Source organism: Bos indicus x Bos taurus, chromosome 8 (assembly GCF_003369695.1).
Source record: "Bos indicus x Bos taurus breed Angus x Brahman F1 hybrid chromosome 8, Bos_hybrid_MaternalHap_v2.0, whole genome shotgun sequence".
Taxonomy (NCBI): Eukaryota; Metazoa; Chordata; class Mammalia; order Artiodactyla; family Bovidae; genus Bos; species Bos indicus x Bos taurus.
In genome coordinates, this window is record NC_040083.1 from 30,800,911 (window position 1) to 30,819,364 (window position 18,454).

General features: G+C 42.0%; 1 protein-coding gene across 12 annotated transcripts in view; it reads left to right on the forward strand.

Annotated features, from left to right (window-relative positions):
* Positions 1–399: 399 nt before the first annotated feature.
* Positions 400–18,454, forward strand: part of MPDZ (multiple PDZ domain crumbs cell polarity complex component) — a 175,244-nt gene continuing 157,189 nt past the window's right edge. For 9 of the 12 annotated variants that reach the window (XM_027549240.1, XM_027549242.1, XM_027549247.1 and 6 more), the window contains exon 1: positions 400–636. The gene's annotated coding sequence lies outside the window, so the exon portion shown is untranslated. The remainder of the gene's footprint in view (positions 637–18,454) is intronic. The other 3 variants (XM_027549248.1, XM_027549252.1, XM_027549249.1) reach the window with 2 other exon arrangements.

An 18,454-nucleotide genomic window follows, 5' to 3' on the forward strand; every position in this document is an offset into this window, starting at 1 on the left:
AGATCTTCCCGACCTAGGGATTGAACCCAGGTCTCTCGCATTGTAGGCAGATGCTTTACCGTCTGAGCCACCAGGGAAGTGTAAGAATTTAGTGTAGAAGAATATTCCAAATATTGCATGGGGCAGGCTTGTCCAAATGAACGCTTCTTTTTTTAAAAAAATTTGACATTGGAATTAAACGGGGCTTCACCCCAGCAACCTCGCAGAGCCCACTCCCCACATCCCAGCCGAGCGCCCGCCGAGCTGGTTTAAACCCCGGGCCGGCCGGCTGGGCCGCGCCCCCTGATTGGCCGAGGCGCGCCCGCCGCCCCGCCGGCCGCAGGCGTCACGCAGCCCGGGCGGCCCGAGCCTCGCCGCCGCCAACGCCGCCGCCTCCGCGGCAACCCCGGTTGGCGCAAGTGCGGCGCGCGCAGGGGGAGGGGGCGACGGAGGCTGAAGCTGGCGTCGGGCCGCTGGTGGCCGGGCGGGATTAAGTTTCTCGGTCGCACGGGAGCGTCTGTGCGCGTTCATCCCGAAGCTCCTCCCCGGGCCGTTACTTCGGGACAGAAGAGAGCAAGCGTGGGCGAGGCGAGGCTCCCCGCGTCCCCACCCTCCGCCCCTTTAGCGTTCCCGCCGGGGGCGGCCGTCGCGAGCCGGGTAAGCCGCGCCGGGGCCCGGGCCGGGAGGCCGGAGCGCGCCCCCGCGGCCTGCGCGCACCCCGGCTGGGAAGGTGCGCGGGTGCCGGGGGCTGGGCGCTCAGGGCGGGCGGCGGGAGGGGTGCGCTTGCCCCACCCCGCGCTACCGAGAAGACGCTGCTTTGGCTCTTGAAATAAGGGGAGTCTGGAAGTTTCCTTTGCGACTCGCCGGGTTCCCGAGCGGTTGTCCTGGTTCTTTCAGCCACTTCCCTCCTCTTCTGCTCTTGTTGACTCTAAGAGGCTGAAAAGTTTCATCTTTTCGTTCGCCTGGAAGGGCATAGTAAGGGTGCCAGGGAGAGGAGTCCCGGGCCTGGCACGGGCGCCTGTTGCTGTTCGCTGCACTGGCCGCGCCCCAGGCCGGACGCCCACTCCATCGCTCCGCGAGGGTGGGCAGGGGATGGGGATGCGCCCCTAGACTGGCGATCCTCGCCTCGGCTGCAGCGGGGCACCCAGAACCGGCGGCTCACTGGTACCCGCCCCCACTCTTCACCCCTTCCCCTAGAGCCCTTGCCCTTAACATCTCGTGTCCGCGTTGATGGGCGCATTTTGCTCTCTCCTCCTTCCACTCTGCCCCCCCACCCCCAGCCCGCGCCAGTGGGGCGCCTTTGTCTGCAATTTCGCAGCCTCGGGATGCCGGATGTTTCTAGGGAAGCGCTGCTCTGAATACGCTGTGCGTGTATGTTTGTTTCACCGGTGGTGATGGTGTAAATTCTTGCTTGCGTTCTTACGGAGGCACAAAGGCTAGGCTATTCTTTCCTGTAGATCGCGTGGAAATTCAAGCTGGGACTGCGGAGAGGAGGAGGGGCCGTGCGAAGGCCGAGGGTGGCCGACTCTGCTCAGTGTCCGGGGGCGAGTCGAGGGAGGCGGGACGTCTCCCTCCATCTCCGCGGCTGGGGTTGCTGAGGTCGCTCTGCTAGGGCAGAACCTGGGTATGGGCGCTATGTGCTGTGGGCGGAATGGGAGCGGGTGGCAGCTAGTGTTTCAGAGATACCAGATGAAAGGTCCTTACTTTCCCCGGCCTAGAAGGAAACCTCTCCCAAGTTCTTTTGATGTCGAGAGGGGAATAATCTGAAAAGTGGCCAAACTTGTCATCCAGCTTTGTTGGACAGCTGTGGCGTAAACATCCCTTTTTATGTTTCTCTGGACATTTCTCATTTAGGTTGCCTTTTAAGAATAAATAATATCTAGTCTGAAAAACTTACAAGGTGATGGCAGTGGGATTTCAGGATTACATGTACATTTGGGTATAGGTGACTAAAGTGAACTTTATGTAAGAATTGCATCATCTAAATTTTCTTAATACTTGCTTTAGCCCTTGGTAGAATTTAGGCAGTTGAATTAAAAAACCCCACAAAACTTGAAGTTCCTTGGCTAGAGTTCTAATGCAATGCCAAGCTCAAGATGAATGCACCTGCGCTCTTGCCTGAGGGAGGGGCTGGAAGCTTTGGAGGGTGGTGGAGATAATTTTGTCTGGGGTGCCCAGATTTCCTGCTTGCTAATGGGCTAGTTTACACATGGGCGACATTTATCTAGACTGGGCTGTACTGCACACTCTGCTCCTCACAGTTGACAGGAAAATCCTTAAAAGCAGAGATTTGTAAACTTAAGGGCCATGGGCCAGATCTTTCTGCCGCAGCCTGTTTTTTTCCCCTAAAGTTTAAGAGCTTTGGATGGTTTGTACACTTTTAAATGGTCGAAAAACACAATCAAAAGAATAACATTTCATGACGTGAAAATTACATGAAAATCACATTTCAGTGCCCATAAAGTTTAATTGGAGCACAGCCACATTCATTCCTTTTGTCTGTGATGCATTCTTACTGTTGGTATCTGCTTTCACAGAAGCAGTGACATAGTTGGTTGCATAGTTGAGATAGAGATGGATAGCCTTCAGAGTCTGAAAAGTTTACTGTCTTACTTTACAGAAAAAGTTGCCAATCAAGATCAGGCTTCAGAAGTATCGCTTACATACTCCCTCTTGTGATGAGTGTATTGTTTAATTTCATTGCCTTTTAAGTCCTGTTTCTGGTATCCTAGGAAATGGCAGACTGTTCCCCAGTAGTTGGACAAGTTAATGTGTTGGATTTTCTCATTTCCATGTTTCACTCTCAAAAAGTTTTCTTAACCTTTTGGCATCTTTCTTTTTTAGAATCTAGCCTAAAGTAGGGTTTCTGATTAGCAGAAACTATATATTTAGTTATTTTAAGTTTAATATAGATAGCTATATCTCAGGGTGTTCTGCAGTGAGTTCTGGTGACTTCTAGTTACTCTGCTACCTGAGCAGTTTTGATAACTATATCTTTATTTATGTAGAGAGAAGCAGAGGTTGGGGGGTGTCATAAATTCCTTTCCACAAGTGAGTTGTCACTTACACAAAGGTATTTTAGGGGGCTCCTTGACTCATCATCGCTCGTCTTGCCTACCTTATTTGTAAAACAAACAAAAAATCGATGAAGTTTATCTCAACGTATTACTACTAGATTGCTCACATGTGATACCTTCCCTCCCATTTCCTTGGCTCTTTTCAGTATTTCTTTTCCCTTCACTTGTTTCTGGTTTCCTTTCTTCCTTTAACACACTTCATTGTATTGCCTAAGCGCAGTGGTGGTTGTTGCTGGGGAAGGGAGAGGTGGAAGTCAGGTTTTGTTGTGTTCCAAATTCCTGGCATGTAGGCAGTGCCCTGTGTGGTCCCTGCAGTCCTCTTTCTGTGTTAGGTAACTTTTGAATGCATAAATACGGTGTCAGAGTAGAGGCTGTCCCCAGAGTTGACTACATGTCTGCAAGGCTTGGTGCTCTGAGATATTTATGGAAGGCCTTGAAATGTAATTTGGAGAAGACAATGGCACCCCACTCCAGCACTCTTGCCTGGAAAATCCCATGGACGGAGGAGCCTGGAAGGTTGCAGTCCATGGGGTCGCTGAGGGTCGGACACGACTGAGCGACTTCACTTCACTCACTTTGAAATGTAATTTCACATTGATTCAGGTCTTCAGCTGCTGTGGTGGAGGGGCTCTGCTTTCCAAAGAAATGCACCCATTGTCTAGGGTTTAGATTAAGGGATTTGAAGCTGGAGAGTAGCAATGAATTGCCTGGAAGATACTGTCCTGCGTTAAGAGCAGATGATTTTCTCCAGATTACATCTGAAGTCTGATGTCATAGACTTGATTCAGGTTGAGTTGCTCCATTTTGTATATTTACAATATGCACAAAGCCCTCTGTGCTTTTCACAAAAGATCTTTGGGCAGAGATAACATATTGGATTGGAAATGTCCCTATATGTTATTAGAGCAAGATACACGTCTATCAGCCAAAGATTCTGTAATTGAGTGAAGAAGTAAACACCTTCCTGTACAATTCAGGACAGCTTGATGGTGCATGTGAATGATGATATAGCACCAGTTGTATTTTCTAAACAGTCACATGTGCTCTTAAAACACATTTGGCCTAAAGTAGCAGTTCATTTGATATTGTTATTAATACATTGTTACATAACATTATCAACCCCATCTTTATAACAAGAATGGAATTATTTTGTCTTGTAAATTAGTTTCCTGCATAAAAGAGCATCAGTATAAATACAATTGGAAATGACATGTAGTATGGTGAAATTGATATACTGTGCTTAAATAATTATAGTGGATTCCACATGGGTGGGGCTTCCCTAGTGGCCCAGACAGTAAAGAGAATGCCTGCAGTGCAGGAGACCGGGGTTTGATCCCTGGGTCGGGAAGATCCCCTGGAAAAGGAAATGGCCACCCACTGTAGATTCCTTGCCTGGAAAATTCCATGGATGAGGAGCCTGGTAGTCCATGGAGTCACAAAGAGTGGGACACGACTGAGCGACTTCACTTTCATTTTCCACATGGGCAGCTAAGAATAAGGAGATGAACTGTTTCTAGATAGAGAAAACTGATATCCTTGCTTTCCTGTGAGATACTTCCCAAGAAGGTCTCTAAGATAGTCATTCATTGAGTAGATAGTAATAGATTAGGAGATATGAGAAACTGAATTAGGCACTGGAGAGAGCACAAAATAAACACAACGTTCCAGAAGATTACTGTCACATTCTGAAGTACTGGAGGTTAGAACTTCAGCATATAAATTTGGGGGGGACCCACAATTCATGATAGATTCTTACAGACACCGTAAGGCTCTCTCAGACTGTAGGTTGTAAACTCGTGAGACCTTGAAACACTGGACTGTTTCGGAGTCAGGGAGGGAAGTCCTGTAGGAGGCTGCTATAGTGGTGTAACTAAGCATTACTGTGGTAATTTGATGTTTGGAAAGAAAGGAAAACTGTTATGTGAGGAAAAGGGTATTTTATCTCTGGTCTGAGGCCACTTATTTTGTCTCTTCTGATGTTCACTGGGAAATTGGCCTTTTCTTTTTGTAGACAGAATTCGTTTTAAGTGTTTCATAAAAGCATCAGTTTTCTTAAAATATTTTTTCTCTCACAAAATGAGTAAAACATTAAATTTGGCAAAGATGAACTATTAGCATTGTCAGCATCTCGTGATGCTTTTGGAGTGTGATTAAAACAGTATAATTTGTTATTTAGATTATATTGGCCTGACAATTGTGTGTATATCCTGTGCACATTTTTGTGGGCAAATATTTGGCATAGTCTTTTTTCCCCCCAGAAATTTATTCTCCATTTTGAAAAAATATAATTTAAAAAGTAATTTGTATCCTATATCATAAAATAAAAAAACTTTTTTGAAGTGATGAAATTATATTTGTTAGAGAAATGTTAAAGCAGTTCTTGGAAAGCTGAGTTTTTTTTTTAAAAAGGTAAAACAATACTTAAATTCCTGCTTTTTTTCTTCTTGACTGTGGTGGTTAAATTTGTTTGGTCTAGGGAATTGTTATCTATATCTTCCTTTTAGTTTTATTTACATCTGCAAAATCAGCATTCATTATTATGCTGTTGTAAACCAGTCTACCTCCATATCTGAGGTGCTATAAATAAATAAATGCAGGAGGGGAAAGTGAAAAGTAAAACACTTATGAGAAAGGAAATAAAACAGAAACATCAGTTACTAGACAACAAAAAAACAAAACAAAAACTTAAGGAAAAACCTATTTCGCTTGTGCTGATGATTTAATGTTGACAGTAAGAATACATTTAGGAATGCTTTCCATTTACTTTATTACTTATGTTTTAAAACATAAGATAGTTTTTTCTTTTAGTGACTTACTTTGATGATTAAGAAAGCACATTGAAAAATATGGATGGCATAGACAGGTGCAAAGAAACTGCAAAGAAACTAGTTCTCTCACCTAGGTGCTGCTGCTGCTGCTGCTAAGTGGCTTCAGTCGTGTCCGACTCTGTTCGACCCCATAGACGGCAGCCCACCAGGCTCCCCTATCCCTGGGATTCTCCAGGCAAGAGTACTGGAGTGGGGTGCCATTGCCTTCTCCACACCTAGGTGCTATCCCTCCCTAAAGAAAACAAGTATTTTGTGAAATGAGGACGCCCAGCTTGTTTTGATATACAAATGAACAAGTACAACTGTTGATCAGTAGTTTTCACTAATTGTCATTCTTCTCAGTGAGGATAATTTGAGATTATTAAACATCCATACATTTGAATTGACATTAACAGCATCCGTTAGAAGCAGTGTCTCTTGACTCTTTAAAGAGGTATAATATGGCTGAGCATCATGTGGTACACAGGATGCCAGTGGAGAAGGCGTGTTTAAATCTTGATCTGGGCTTAAAAGTAAATGTTTTTATAGACCTATATAGTTAATTTTGGATTAACTTTACAATATGTAATTAGGTGGGCCCTAGTATGCCTTCGGAGAAGGCAATGGCACCCCACTCCAGTACTCTTGCCTGGAAAATCCCATGGACAGAGGAGCCTGGCAGGCTGCAGTCCATGGGGTGGCTAAAAGTCGGACATGACTGAGAGACTTCACTTTCACTTTTCACTTTCATGCATTGGAGAAGGAAATGGCAACCCACTCCAGTGTTCTTGCTTGGAGAATCCCAGGGATGGTGGAGCCTGGTGGGCTGCCGTCAATGGGGTTGCACAGAGTCGGACATGACTGAAGCAACTTAGCAGCAGTAGCAGCAGTAGTATGCCTTGCTTCAGGGACCTAGCTGAAACAAATGATAATGGGAATCTGTTATCCATTGCTCATAAGACATCACTAAACTGACAAAACTGTGACAATAGAACCATAAATACTAAAGATTATTCTACAGTTGAAAAGGTCCTCTCTGATCTATACAAGGAATGGCTAGCTTCTCTTGTATGTTGCTAGTTCTCCTCTTCACCAACAGGTCCAGTTTGTCTGAGGCTTTACTGGATAATGTTGAAAAGGTTTAAGTCAAGTATCCCGTCTTTCTCCCCCCATCCACCCCAGGCTTTTGAAGGTAATTTGTTTTAGTAAGTCAAACATGAAGTCTGCCTCTGGGCAACATTTATTTCCTACTTTAGCACTGGAGGAGCCTCATCTATAGGAGTCAGTGAAGTTTTGACTGACATTGACCCCCTGCTTGGCTACTTCATTCATGATTTATCTGGGAGTGGTGAATGTATTCATGCTATTCCCTTTTAGAAAAAGTGCAGTGCTGGAATGCCTCTTTATACTGATTAAATCTGCAGAATATACATATATTTGTGTGTATTTATCTCTCTTATCAATTAGTTCAGTTGCTCAGTCCTGTCTGACTCTTTGTGACCCCATGGACTGCGGCAAGCCAGGCTTCCCTGTCCATTACCAACTCCTGGAGCCTACTCAAATTCATGTCCATTGCGTCGGTGATACCATTCAACCATCTCATCCTCTGTTGTCCCCTTTTCCTCCTGCCTTCAGTCATTTCCAGCATCAGGGTCTTTTATTTATTTATTTATTTTTTTCATTTCATACATGATATTTTACATGTTTCAATGCCATTCTCCCAAATCTTCCCACCCTCACCCTCTCCCACAGAGTCCATAAGACTGTTCTATACATCAATGTCTCTTTTACTGTCTCGTACACAGGGTTATTGTTACCATCATATATATGGAATTTAGAAAGATGGTAACATCAGGGTCTTTTACAGTGGTGGCCAAAGTATTGGAGCTTCAGCTGCAACGTCAGTCCTTCAAATGAATATTCAGGACTAATTTCCTTTAGGATGGACTGGTTGGATCTCCTTGCAGTCCAAGGGACTCTCAAGAGTATTCTCCAACACCACAGTTCAAAAGCATCAATTCTTCATCAGTCAGCTTTCTTTATAGTCCAACTCTCACATCCATACATGACTACTGGAAAAACCATAGCTTTGACTAGATGGACCTTTGTTGGCAGAGTAATGTCTCTGATTTTTAATATGCAGTTTAGGTTCATCATAGCTTTTCTTCCAAGGAGCAAGCGTCTTTTAATTTCATGGCTGTAGTCACCCTCTGCAGTGGTTTTGGAGCCCATAAAAATAATCTCTCTCATTGTTTCTATTGTTTCCCCATCTATTTGGCCTAAAGTGATTGGACCGGATGCCATGATCTTAGTTTTCTGAATGTTGAGCTTTAAGCCAACTTTTTCACTGTTCTCTTTCACTTTCATCAAGAGACTCATTAGTTCTTCTTTGCTTTCTGCCATAAGGGTGGTGTCGTCTGCGTATCTGAGGTATTGATATTTCTCCCGGCAATCTCAATTCCAGCTTGTGCTTCATCCAACCCAGCATTTTGCATGAATACTGTGAATAGAAGTTAAATAAGCAGGGTGACAATACACAGCCTTGACGTACTCCTTTCTGATTTGGAACCAGTCTGTTGTTCCATGTCCAGTTCTAACTGTTACTTCTTGAACTGCATACGGTTTCTCAGGAGGCAGGTCAGGTGGTCTGGTATTCCCATCTCTTTAAGAATTTCCCACAGTTTGTTGTGATCCACACAGTCAAAGGCTTTAGCGTAGCAATAAAGGAAAAGTAGATGTTTTTCTGGAACTCTGTTGCTTTTTTGATGATCCAGCGGATGTTGGCAATTTGATCTCTGGTTCCTCTGCCTTTTCTAAATCCAGCTTGAACATATGGAAGTTCATGGTTCACGTACTGTTGAAGCCTGGCTTGGATAATTTTGAGCATTGCTTTGCTAGCATGTGAGATGAGTGCAATTGTGTGGTAGTTTGAACAGTCTTTGGCATTGCCTTTCTTTGGGATTGGAATGAAAATTGACCTTTCCCAGTCCTGTAGCCACTGCTGAGTTTGCCAGATTTGCAGGCATATTGAGTGCAGCACTTTCACAGCGTCATCTTTTAGAATGTGAAATAGCTCAACTGGAATTCCATCATCTCCGCTAAACTTTGTTCGTAGTGATGCTTCCTAAGGCCCACTTGACTTTGCATTCCAGGATGTGTGGCTCTAGGTGAGTGATCACACCATCATGATTGTCTGGGCCATGAACTTCTTTTTTGTATGGTTCTTCTGTGTATTCTTGCCACCTCTTCTTAATATCTTCTGCTTCTGTTTGTTTTATACCATTTCTGTCCTTTTTTGTGCTCATCTTTGCATGAAATGTTCCCTTGGTATCTCTGATTTTCTTGAAGAGATCTCTAGTCTCTTCCATTCTATTGTTTTCCTCTATTTCTTTGCACTGATCATTGAGGAAGTCTTTCTTATCTCTCCTTGCTTTTCTTTGGAACTCTGCATTCAAATGCGTGTCTCTTTCCTTTTCTCCTTTGCCTTTAGCTTCTTTTCTTTTCTCAGCTGTTTGTCTATAGCCATAGCCATATATCTATCAATATCTTTGTCTGTGTAAACAGTCCCCCTTGGCCTGAATTTTTCTCCCTAGGCTGCTCTGTTAAATTCAATGAATATCTGTTGGGTACTAAACTCAGGATGTTTAGGCTCTCCCGTTTTCTCAAGGAGTGAGGAGGGCTTGTTTAAGTATTTTACTGAGGTATTAATATAATCAAAATTCACATATGATAAACTTCATGTATTGAAATTGTATAGCTTGTTGGGTTTTGGCCCTTGTGAAACATCCTGGCAGTCAAGACCGAGCATGTCCATCCCTGGCAGATTTTTTTTCATGCCCCTTGGTAATCCTTTCCTGCCTTGCCTACTTCCCCATCTCCAAGTAACCACTGATCTGCTTTCTGTCACTATAGATTAGTTTGCATTCTCTAGAGCTTTAAATAGATGGAGTCATACAGTGTGTTCTTTGTGTCTGACTGTTTTGACTCTATTTTGGGTTCATCCGTGTTGCCTTTACTTGTGTTTTTTTATTGTTTATTGCTGAGTATTAATTCATTGTATGAATATACCATTCAGAGTTTTTTTTTTTTAATATTTCAGGATTTTCTTATACTTCGTTGTCTTGTAGTGTGCTTGTTTGGTTTCAACTGTGTTGAGTCAGACTTTTGTATTTGATAGTTTTACTCTATCTTCTTAAATTCCTGTTCCTTTTTGATCAACATAAAATTTGAATACCCTTATTTAATGTTAGTTGAAGTTTCAAAATATGTAAGTTATGTTTTGTTTAAAAAAAAAGCCTAGTAAATTGTAAAATAAGCAGGTTTAAATTTTTCTAATTTTTGAAGATGTCCGCTAATTAAAAAAAAAAGTTGCATGAGTATTGAGGCTTTCCACAAGCTTTTGTATATGACATTATGAAGTCACTCTTAGTATTGAGCCCCGAGCTTTATTCCAGAGTACTTGCCTAGTTCTCCTGACCTTTGTACATATTTTTGGTAGCTCTTACAATTTTTGAAAGTTTTATTGGTTACTTCTTTTGACAACTTTATGTAACAATCATATAGTGAATTGGATAACAAAGGAGTAATTTGGTGCCTGAATTATCCAAATAATTGCCCCCCAGTGTATGTTACACCTAAGATCATTGGACACACCAGGAATTGGAGAAGGGATAGTCATTATTTTATGAAAACATGTTATTCTTACTGGGGTCATTCAGATTTCTCAGGCCATTTTTAACATGTATATGTTTGTTGCTACTTTCTCATCACTTGATTGAAATTTTGTGTAACAACAAAAACTACAAACCCCAGAACACCACCATTAAAGCAGGTGCACTCTCTGGATTATTACAAAAGTAAAAGTTGGTTTATAATCTTACTTTTAACAGCCCTTTGAGTGCCATAGTAAAATACAGTTAATGTATGTGATTAAATAGTAGATGGGTTAATTAAGAAGCAAATAGTCATGTTTATTGAAAGAGTAAGATCTTTTAAATTGTTTTTAGAGAGAAAATACCAGGTTGTTAGGATGGCCTTAGTGAGTTCTATGAATTACATAAGGTAACTAAATAGTGTAGCCTGTTATAATTATTTCTGAATTAGTAATGAGGGGATTGAATTGGTCCACACTTACTTATCTTATATGGCTAAGGTTTGTGTTTGAGTAGGTTCATATTACTTTTGACTTCTTTGTATAATTTTCCCTTAGCTGAGCCACTTGGAATCTGGCCAGTGTGATGGAAATTATCAACTGATTTTCCTCAGTGTGTCTTCAGCAGTGTAGACTACCACTGCCTAAGGAGCGTATCGGCTGGTTTAGAGAGTGGCATCTCTTTGCTGTCAGAGGGATACTGCATTCTCTCTAGAAAGCTTTTAGTACAGGTTATGAAAAACATTGGTTTCAGTTACTATGGACAGACTTTATTTTTGAGTGTTTGCCTGTTCAGTTAATGGACAATCTAGAGGTGAATTTGTTTTGGTTTAGTATGGAGGTCAGAGAAGGCACTGGCCCTCCACTCCAGTGTTCTTGCCTGGAAAATCTCATGGACGGAAGAGTCTAGTAGGCTGTGGTCCATGGGGTCACTAAGAGTTGGACACGACTGAGCAACTTCACTTTGACTTTTCACTTTCATGCATTGGAGAAGGAAATGGCAACCCACTCCAGTGTTCTTGCCTGGAGAATCCCAGGGACGGGGCAGCCTAGTGGCTGCCGTCTATGGAGTCACACAGAGTTGGACACGGCTGAAACGACTTAGCAGCAGCAGCAGCATGGAGGTAAATAAGAGAGCCTGATCACTGATTTTTTAGATTTTTTTTTTCCCCATGTTTTGCGTGCGTGTATGCTCAGTTGTGTCCAACACTTTGCGACCCTGTAGACTGTAGCCCACCAGGCTCCTCTGTCTGTAGGATTTCCCAGGCAAGAGTACTAGAGTGGGTTGCCATTTCCTACTCCACGGGATTTTCCCTCAGGGATTGAACCTGTGTCTCTTGTGTTTCTTGCTTTGGTAGGCAAATTCTTTACCACTGAGCTCCCTGGAAAGCCCAGATTTTCCATGTATGTAGATATTATTTCATCTTGGATCTGGCTGGAATATTTTGATTCCACTAGGATTTTGAATTTTTCTTACAAATAATTGTTTGATGTCTAAGATATTTTGATTTTCTGTATTTAATTTGACTTGATTAAGGTTATTTTCCATAAGTCAGGGACTTGCCTTGTGTCTCAGCTGGTAGAGAATCTGCCTGCAATGCCAGAGGCCTGGGTTCGATCCCTGGGTTGGGAAGATCCCCTGGAGAAGGGAACAGCTACCTACTCCGGTATTCTGGCCTGGAGAATTCCATTGACTGTATAGTCTATGGGGTTGCAAAGAGTTGGACTTAACTGAGCGCCTTTCACTTTCCATAAGTCATTTGTTATCACATTGGTATAGGAACCAAAGTGATGTCAAATGTGATGTCAATGATGATCCTTATTTAGGGTCAGCTAAATAAACAGTAACCTGGCCTAGAGTGTTGGCCCTGGTGGGAGTTTTTAAGTACCTGTTGAGAGTGATAAAGCATGAAGAGCCCTTACTTCTAATGGATTTTTACTCCTAAAGTAATTCTTATGTTCTATTTTTAAATGTCTGTGTTTCCCAGAGTTCCAGTCTGTTCTCTCCTTAATCTCTATTTTCTCCCTGATTAATCTTCTTTATCTTCAGCAACATCTTTAGGCCAGGGATTCCCTGATTTATACTTCCAAATTTTTTTCTCCTTAGATTCACTTATGTAATTGATTCATTCTTTCAGCAAATATTTATTGAGTGTCCGCTTTGGGCCAGCCACTGTTTCTGGGGCTGGTGATATAGTCCAGTGAGAAAAAGAAATCAACAACATGTAAAAATACAAATAAAAGTTCCTACCCTCATGGAGCCTAAATTCTATTATTTTCTGTTTTCTAGACATTTCAAGCTCAATATGCCCAAAAGGAATGCATTTCTACCCCCTTTCTCTAAGTGACATTTCTTTTTCTGCTCTTTAAGCTAATGATGCTCTGATATTTTTAGTTTCCCAGATTAGAAATGCTAAGAGTTGACCTCTGCTGCTGTCATTCAAACATTACACCTGTCCCAAACACACAACTAGTGGTCACTGGTCCTTTTAATACTCTCTAATGTGTGTGTCTGTATCACTTCTCTTGTTTCTTGTCATTAATCTTGCTCACATTTCTGCATTCCCGCCCCCCTCCACCCCCCACCCTACCCCAGGTCTGGGCTGTTTTTAACAACCTAACGTCTGTTTGTTCTATTATTAGTTCTTTTCTATTTTTTAAAACGTATTTATTTATTTCTTTTGCTGTGCCAGGTCACAATTTGGTTGAGAATTGTGGGATTTTTTCTTAGTTATGCCGTAAGGAATCTTCTGTTGAGGCTCATGAACCCTCGGTTTGCAGGATGGAACCTGGGCCCCTTATGTTGGAAGCGCTGAGACTTAACCACTGGACCTCCAGGGAAATCCCTAGTTCTTTTCTATTTTTGATGAACTATGTAGCCTATTGCCAGATTTTTTTTCCCCCAGAAAACAAATTTTAGTAACTCCCCCTCTTCCCTGCCACCCCTGCCCCATGTATCTAAAATTCACTGCTCTCCCCCTGTAGGGCAAAGTCCCACGAAGGCCATGAAAACATGGCTCTCCTCTCCTGTCTAGCGTGGCAGCCTTGTGCTACAGAACCACTGTCATTAAATTATGTGGCTTTGTTGTCTTAGCAGGTGTCTTTCCATTTGTAAGAGATGCCGTTCCCTCTCCTGGCTGTCCCTCATATCCCAAGTTGCAGGTCTTTCAGGACGATTCACATGTCACGTTCTCAGTTTTTTCTTCTGACTCATTCTGATAGCATTGGTTCCTTTTACTCTCCCAAAATTTAGCACATCTTGTTGCAGTGTAATTATGTACTGTTTTCTACAAAATTGAGAGCTCGGAAGCAAGGTACCTGTCTTTATTTTTCTTTGCCATATGGTTTAGTGATAGAGGCAGATAGTACAGTTTGTTTTTTTTGAGGGGGGGCTTAAAGTTTATAGAATTTAGGATGGCTTTCTTAAAAAAAACAAAAACACAATTATGAATGCAAAATTAGATGTGAAAGTGTGTATTTATTTGTATGAGAATGGAAGTATCTGGTGCAAGTATCTGCCTGCTGAATCTACCTGTGCCTTATGCTTTGGGAAATGTAAGTGCTTATTTAAAACTTGCTAAAATAGTGCTGTGTATATATAATTTTTTATTGTTATTGATTTTCTGAAGTTAGGGATAGGAAACAACAGCATCAGTCAGCCATTCTGATACCAATACCGTTGATATTAATAATAATGCCTAATGCTTCTGCTAAGTCGCTTCAGTCGTGTCCGACTCTGTGCGACCCCATAGATGGCAGCCCACCAGGCTCCCCTGTCCCTGGGATTCTCCAGGCAAGAACACTGGAGTGGGTTGCCATTTCCTTCTCCAATGCATGAAAGTGAAAAGTGAAAGTGAAGTTGCTCAGTCAGGTCCGACTCTTAGCGACCCCATGGACTGCAGCCTACCAGGCTCCTCTGTCCATGGGATTTTCCAGGCAAGAGTATTGGAGTAGGGTGCCATTGCTTCTATAACTTCCCATTTTCTAAACTTTTTCACATACTTTATCTCAGGAGATTCTGATAACTGACTCAAAAGATAGTGACTCAAATGTAATGAGTTTTACTGTGTTTGGATACAGGAAGATTGAGTTGCAGTTCTTCCTTTGAGATCAGATTTTACATTGGCAGGGAGATGATTCAGTTCTTCTGGGCATCTGTGACCTTAGTCAGCACGCCCTCCACCTCCTGTTAGCCTGGCCAATGCTAAGGACTTTTCTCAGGGCTTTCTAACTTGCTTTGCTGTCCTTCAGCTTTCTATTTCTTCCCCCTTTCAGTTTCTTCACCTCAATATTTCTTCTTCCTTTCTTCCTGTTCGTTTATCTCTGTCTTGTCAGACACCCCATCTATTCCCTCTCCGTCTGTCTCCTCTGGTTGGTAACTTAACACTTTTTAAAGTGTCAGTTATTTGACTAAGCTGAATTTTGGACTACACTTTCTTTGGGTTCATTTCTACTTCTTTGAAGTATTTTAGAGCGAGTGATTTGTGGGATCTTCAGTAGTACAAAAAGTACGTGTATTTTTCAGCAATGGGAAAGCTGTCCTAAAGCTAAATGCTTTATTTACTACATAGGTAAGACATAGTGTAACTTACAAGACCAAGGTCAGAAATGATCAAATTTTCACTCCTGTTAAAGAGTTACGTTCAAATTGGAAACAGCAGACACTCAGTTCAGTTAAGTCGCTCAGTCCTGTCTGACTCTGCGACCCCATGGACTGTAGCACGCCAGGCTTCCCTGTCCATCACCAACTCCCGGAGTTTACCCAAGCTCATGTCCATTGAGTTGGTGCAGACACTAGAAGACGAAATAATGATAGCAGCGGCTTTTGTATGCCTGTTTCTTCTAGGCATTTTGCATATGTTACTGTTAATGCTTACTTTACAACAGCAGCTCCAAGAAGTTAACTTGCCCAGAATCTCAACTAGTGAAATGGTAAGAATGTTTTTTCAAGAGAGCCTTATAGTAGCAGTTTGGGACCTCTGAAAGCATGGCTGTTTGAGGCTACTTATCTGAAGGTAAGTAGCTATTTTCTTTCCTGTAGTATTATTATTAGAGCACAGAGCTATGATTTGGTGGAAAGCACTTGACTTTCATGTCAGTCAAACTCAGATTGGCTTTTAATGTTAGCTCTGTTGCTTACATACTTCATGAGTATAGGAGAAAATACTTCAATCTTTCAGCCTCAGTTTTCTTACTTGAAAGTGGGTATATCTAATATTCAGCTATTGGTAGGTTTAAACATGCATGTTTGTGAAGCACATATGCTGTGTTTAAGAAGATAGGGATATATGACAGCTATTTCATAAATGGTTTCATTTCAAAGAGTAACAATAAATGCCAGTTCATTGTCTAAAAAACTCACTTATGGAAGAGTTATTATACTAGATGCAACAGAAACCAATTCTTATATACAGTTTTATTATCAGTTGTTATTGAAGAGCATATTTTAACAGTCTTAAATGACAAATTATTGGCTTAGTTGTGGATTGCAACACACCTGCATTTTAAATATTCCAGTGGTGACTATATATGAGGAAACCTTTGGCTTTTTAAGAGAATATTTGGTGGTTAATTTGTACCTGAGCAATAAAGTTGCTTTAAAAAAAAAAAATCCACAAAATGACATGGAAAATGAAACAGTTCGTTGTTTAGGGAATTTAATAGACACCCAATCTAACGGAGTAAGATTTTTAAGCTTATTATTTCTCCATTTTTCTTCTGCCCCCGTATCCTCTTGTAGATGAATTAAGACTACCTTTGGTTGAAACTTTCAGATAGTTATTGATGTTTTATTATGTAAACTTTACAGTGCCCCTGCATAATAATGGCTGTAGAAATAGGATTGCTTAATAAAAGGTCTGAGTTATGTAATCTTGGGAAAGTTAGTAATCTCTTTGACCTTTTACTCCTTATCAACAAAATAAGGTGTTAACAAGTTGTTTTGGTAAAAGGTCACAAACTTTTCTGATGTCTTTAAATAAGATATTTGAAATTATTAAGCATTAATAATTGCAAAAATGCATTAGTTTCTTCTGCCAGCTAAACTTAAGGGTTCTAAATGCTCCATGACAAATATGGCAAAGAATGGACTCAGAGCAAGAGAGCATGATCTTTCGTGAGCCCTTCTCAGCACATGCCTGGTACTTTTCAGCACATGCCTGGTATTTCTCAGCATAGCAAAGGGTTGTAACTGAGTCAACATGGGTGCAGACCTCTAGTCACCACAAGCATAGTCCAGGAAAGAAAAACAGCCACGTTAAGTCACATTTCAGTATGCCGTTTTCTTCCCAGAGGGTTTCCCGTTAGAAATTTGAGGCTGCCCTTTTCTGATTAAAGTTTGTAAACGTTGTCTGTGTTTCCATCCAGATTCAGCAAAGGGAAATCATGAAAGCCACAGACGGAATTTAGGAAGCACTGATTGATGGGGAAAAATAAAAATATCTAACTACGTTTAGTACTTACAGCTAAATGATAGCTAAGTGGCGATATTATAGACAACGCTTCATAATTTTTGTAGAAAAGATTCCAGAACAGGAAAAACTGTTTGGGAATGGTGGATGTAGAGTTATTTTTTAAATTATGGGGCAAAGCCCTTGGATGACCTTTGATGAATAGCATGAGCTAGTTGGATGGGGAGGTAAGTTGAAGCAGTATGGTTGTGATATTATGGCCTTCCATCTCCTAGTTCCACAGTGTATCTGTGTTGAAAAGTCTGTCTCTCTTTACTGTTCTTTGGGGCTTTCCCCTAAGGAATCATTGAGTCACAACTGACGAAGCCATCAATTGTTTTGTTATATGCCAGTATTGTTACTGAGATCTCACAAACTCATCTCTGAGAGGGCAGCCAGGAACGACAGAGCTTCGTCTATCACCTCCTCTTGCAGTTGGTCAGTCTTAACACAGAACTGACTGGCAGCTGCCGGGCCGTGTTACAGGGTCCTGTGGGGACGCTTTGTGTATTCGTGCTTTTTCTAAGCACCAGGGACACCATTGGCCCTGCCCACTGGAGAATTGCTTCGTTCCAGGCAGGCAAAGGGCAGGAGGCAGGCGCCTGCAGTACTTTCTCTGGTGGATTTTGCCAGCTAGAGGAATGACACCTGAGGATCCTGTGGCAGAGTTAATCCCCCTGTCCATTTTTGGTTTCCCTCAGTTCAGTTATACGGCTGGAGTGAGTGCTGTATGAACAGCTGGCTGCCTCTGGAGTCTGATGTGGACCCAGTGTTGTTTGCCTGCAGGGGCAGCCCTTGGAGGGATTCCCCTGCCTGGTTCTGTCCAAGAAGTGCGCCCAGCCTGTTGCTGCTTGGCTCTCAACACTGACAGTGTGGTGGCAAACAGGAGCAAACTGCCCACCAACCTCAATTCCTGCGTTTAGCTAGGGGATGAGAGCACAGAAGAGGCTAAATCTTTATTCTCAGAAGCATCTAAATCTTTTTACGGAGTCACCATATTTGGTGTGAGTTGATTTGGGCAGAGGGTCCCTTTCCTGTAGGGGTGATTGTTTTAAGAGAGAACAAAATGGATGGAAAATACATAAAAATGGTTGCCCAAGAGAAGGGATTGGAATCTCCAATTCTCTAGCAGTGTGTATGTGTGTGTCTCCTTGGTTGTTCTTTAAAAAAAAATATATGGATGATGGAGGAGGAAGGAAATGAATATAGTACAACGGGCTATAAACTTAATTGGTTTGTAGTATATTTTAAAAAAGTCCGGCCTTTTCAAAAAGTCAGTTGAGTAATAAAGCAGCCTGGGGTTCTAATCCCAGACACACTGCTGATTCTTATTGTTTAAATTGTTATAGTTATTTTTTAAATTATAGTTCACCAGACCTTCACAAACTTGCATTTGTCTGTGCCCTATGTGTTTTTTAAGGCTGCTTTCAATCATAAAATTGACTTCATCTTTGAGTGTGAGCAATAAATAAGGAGCTTGACTCAAAATCA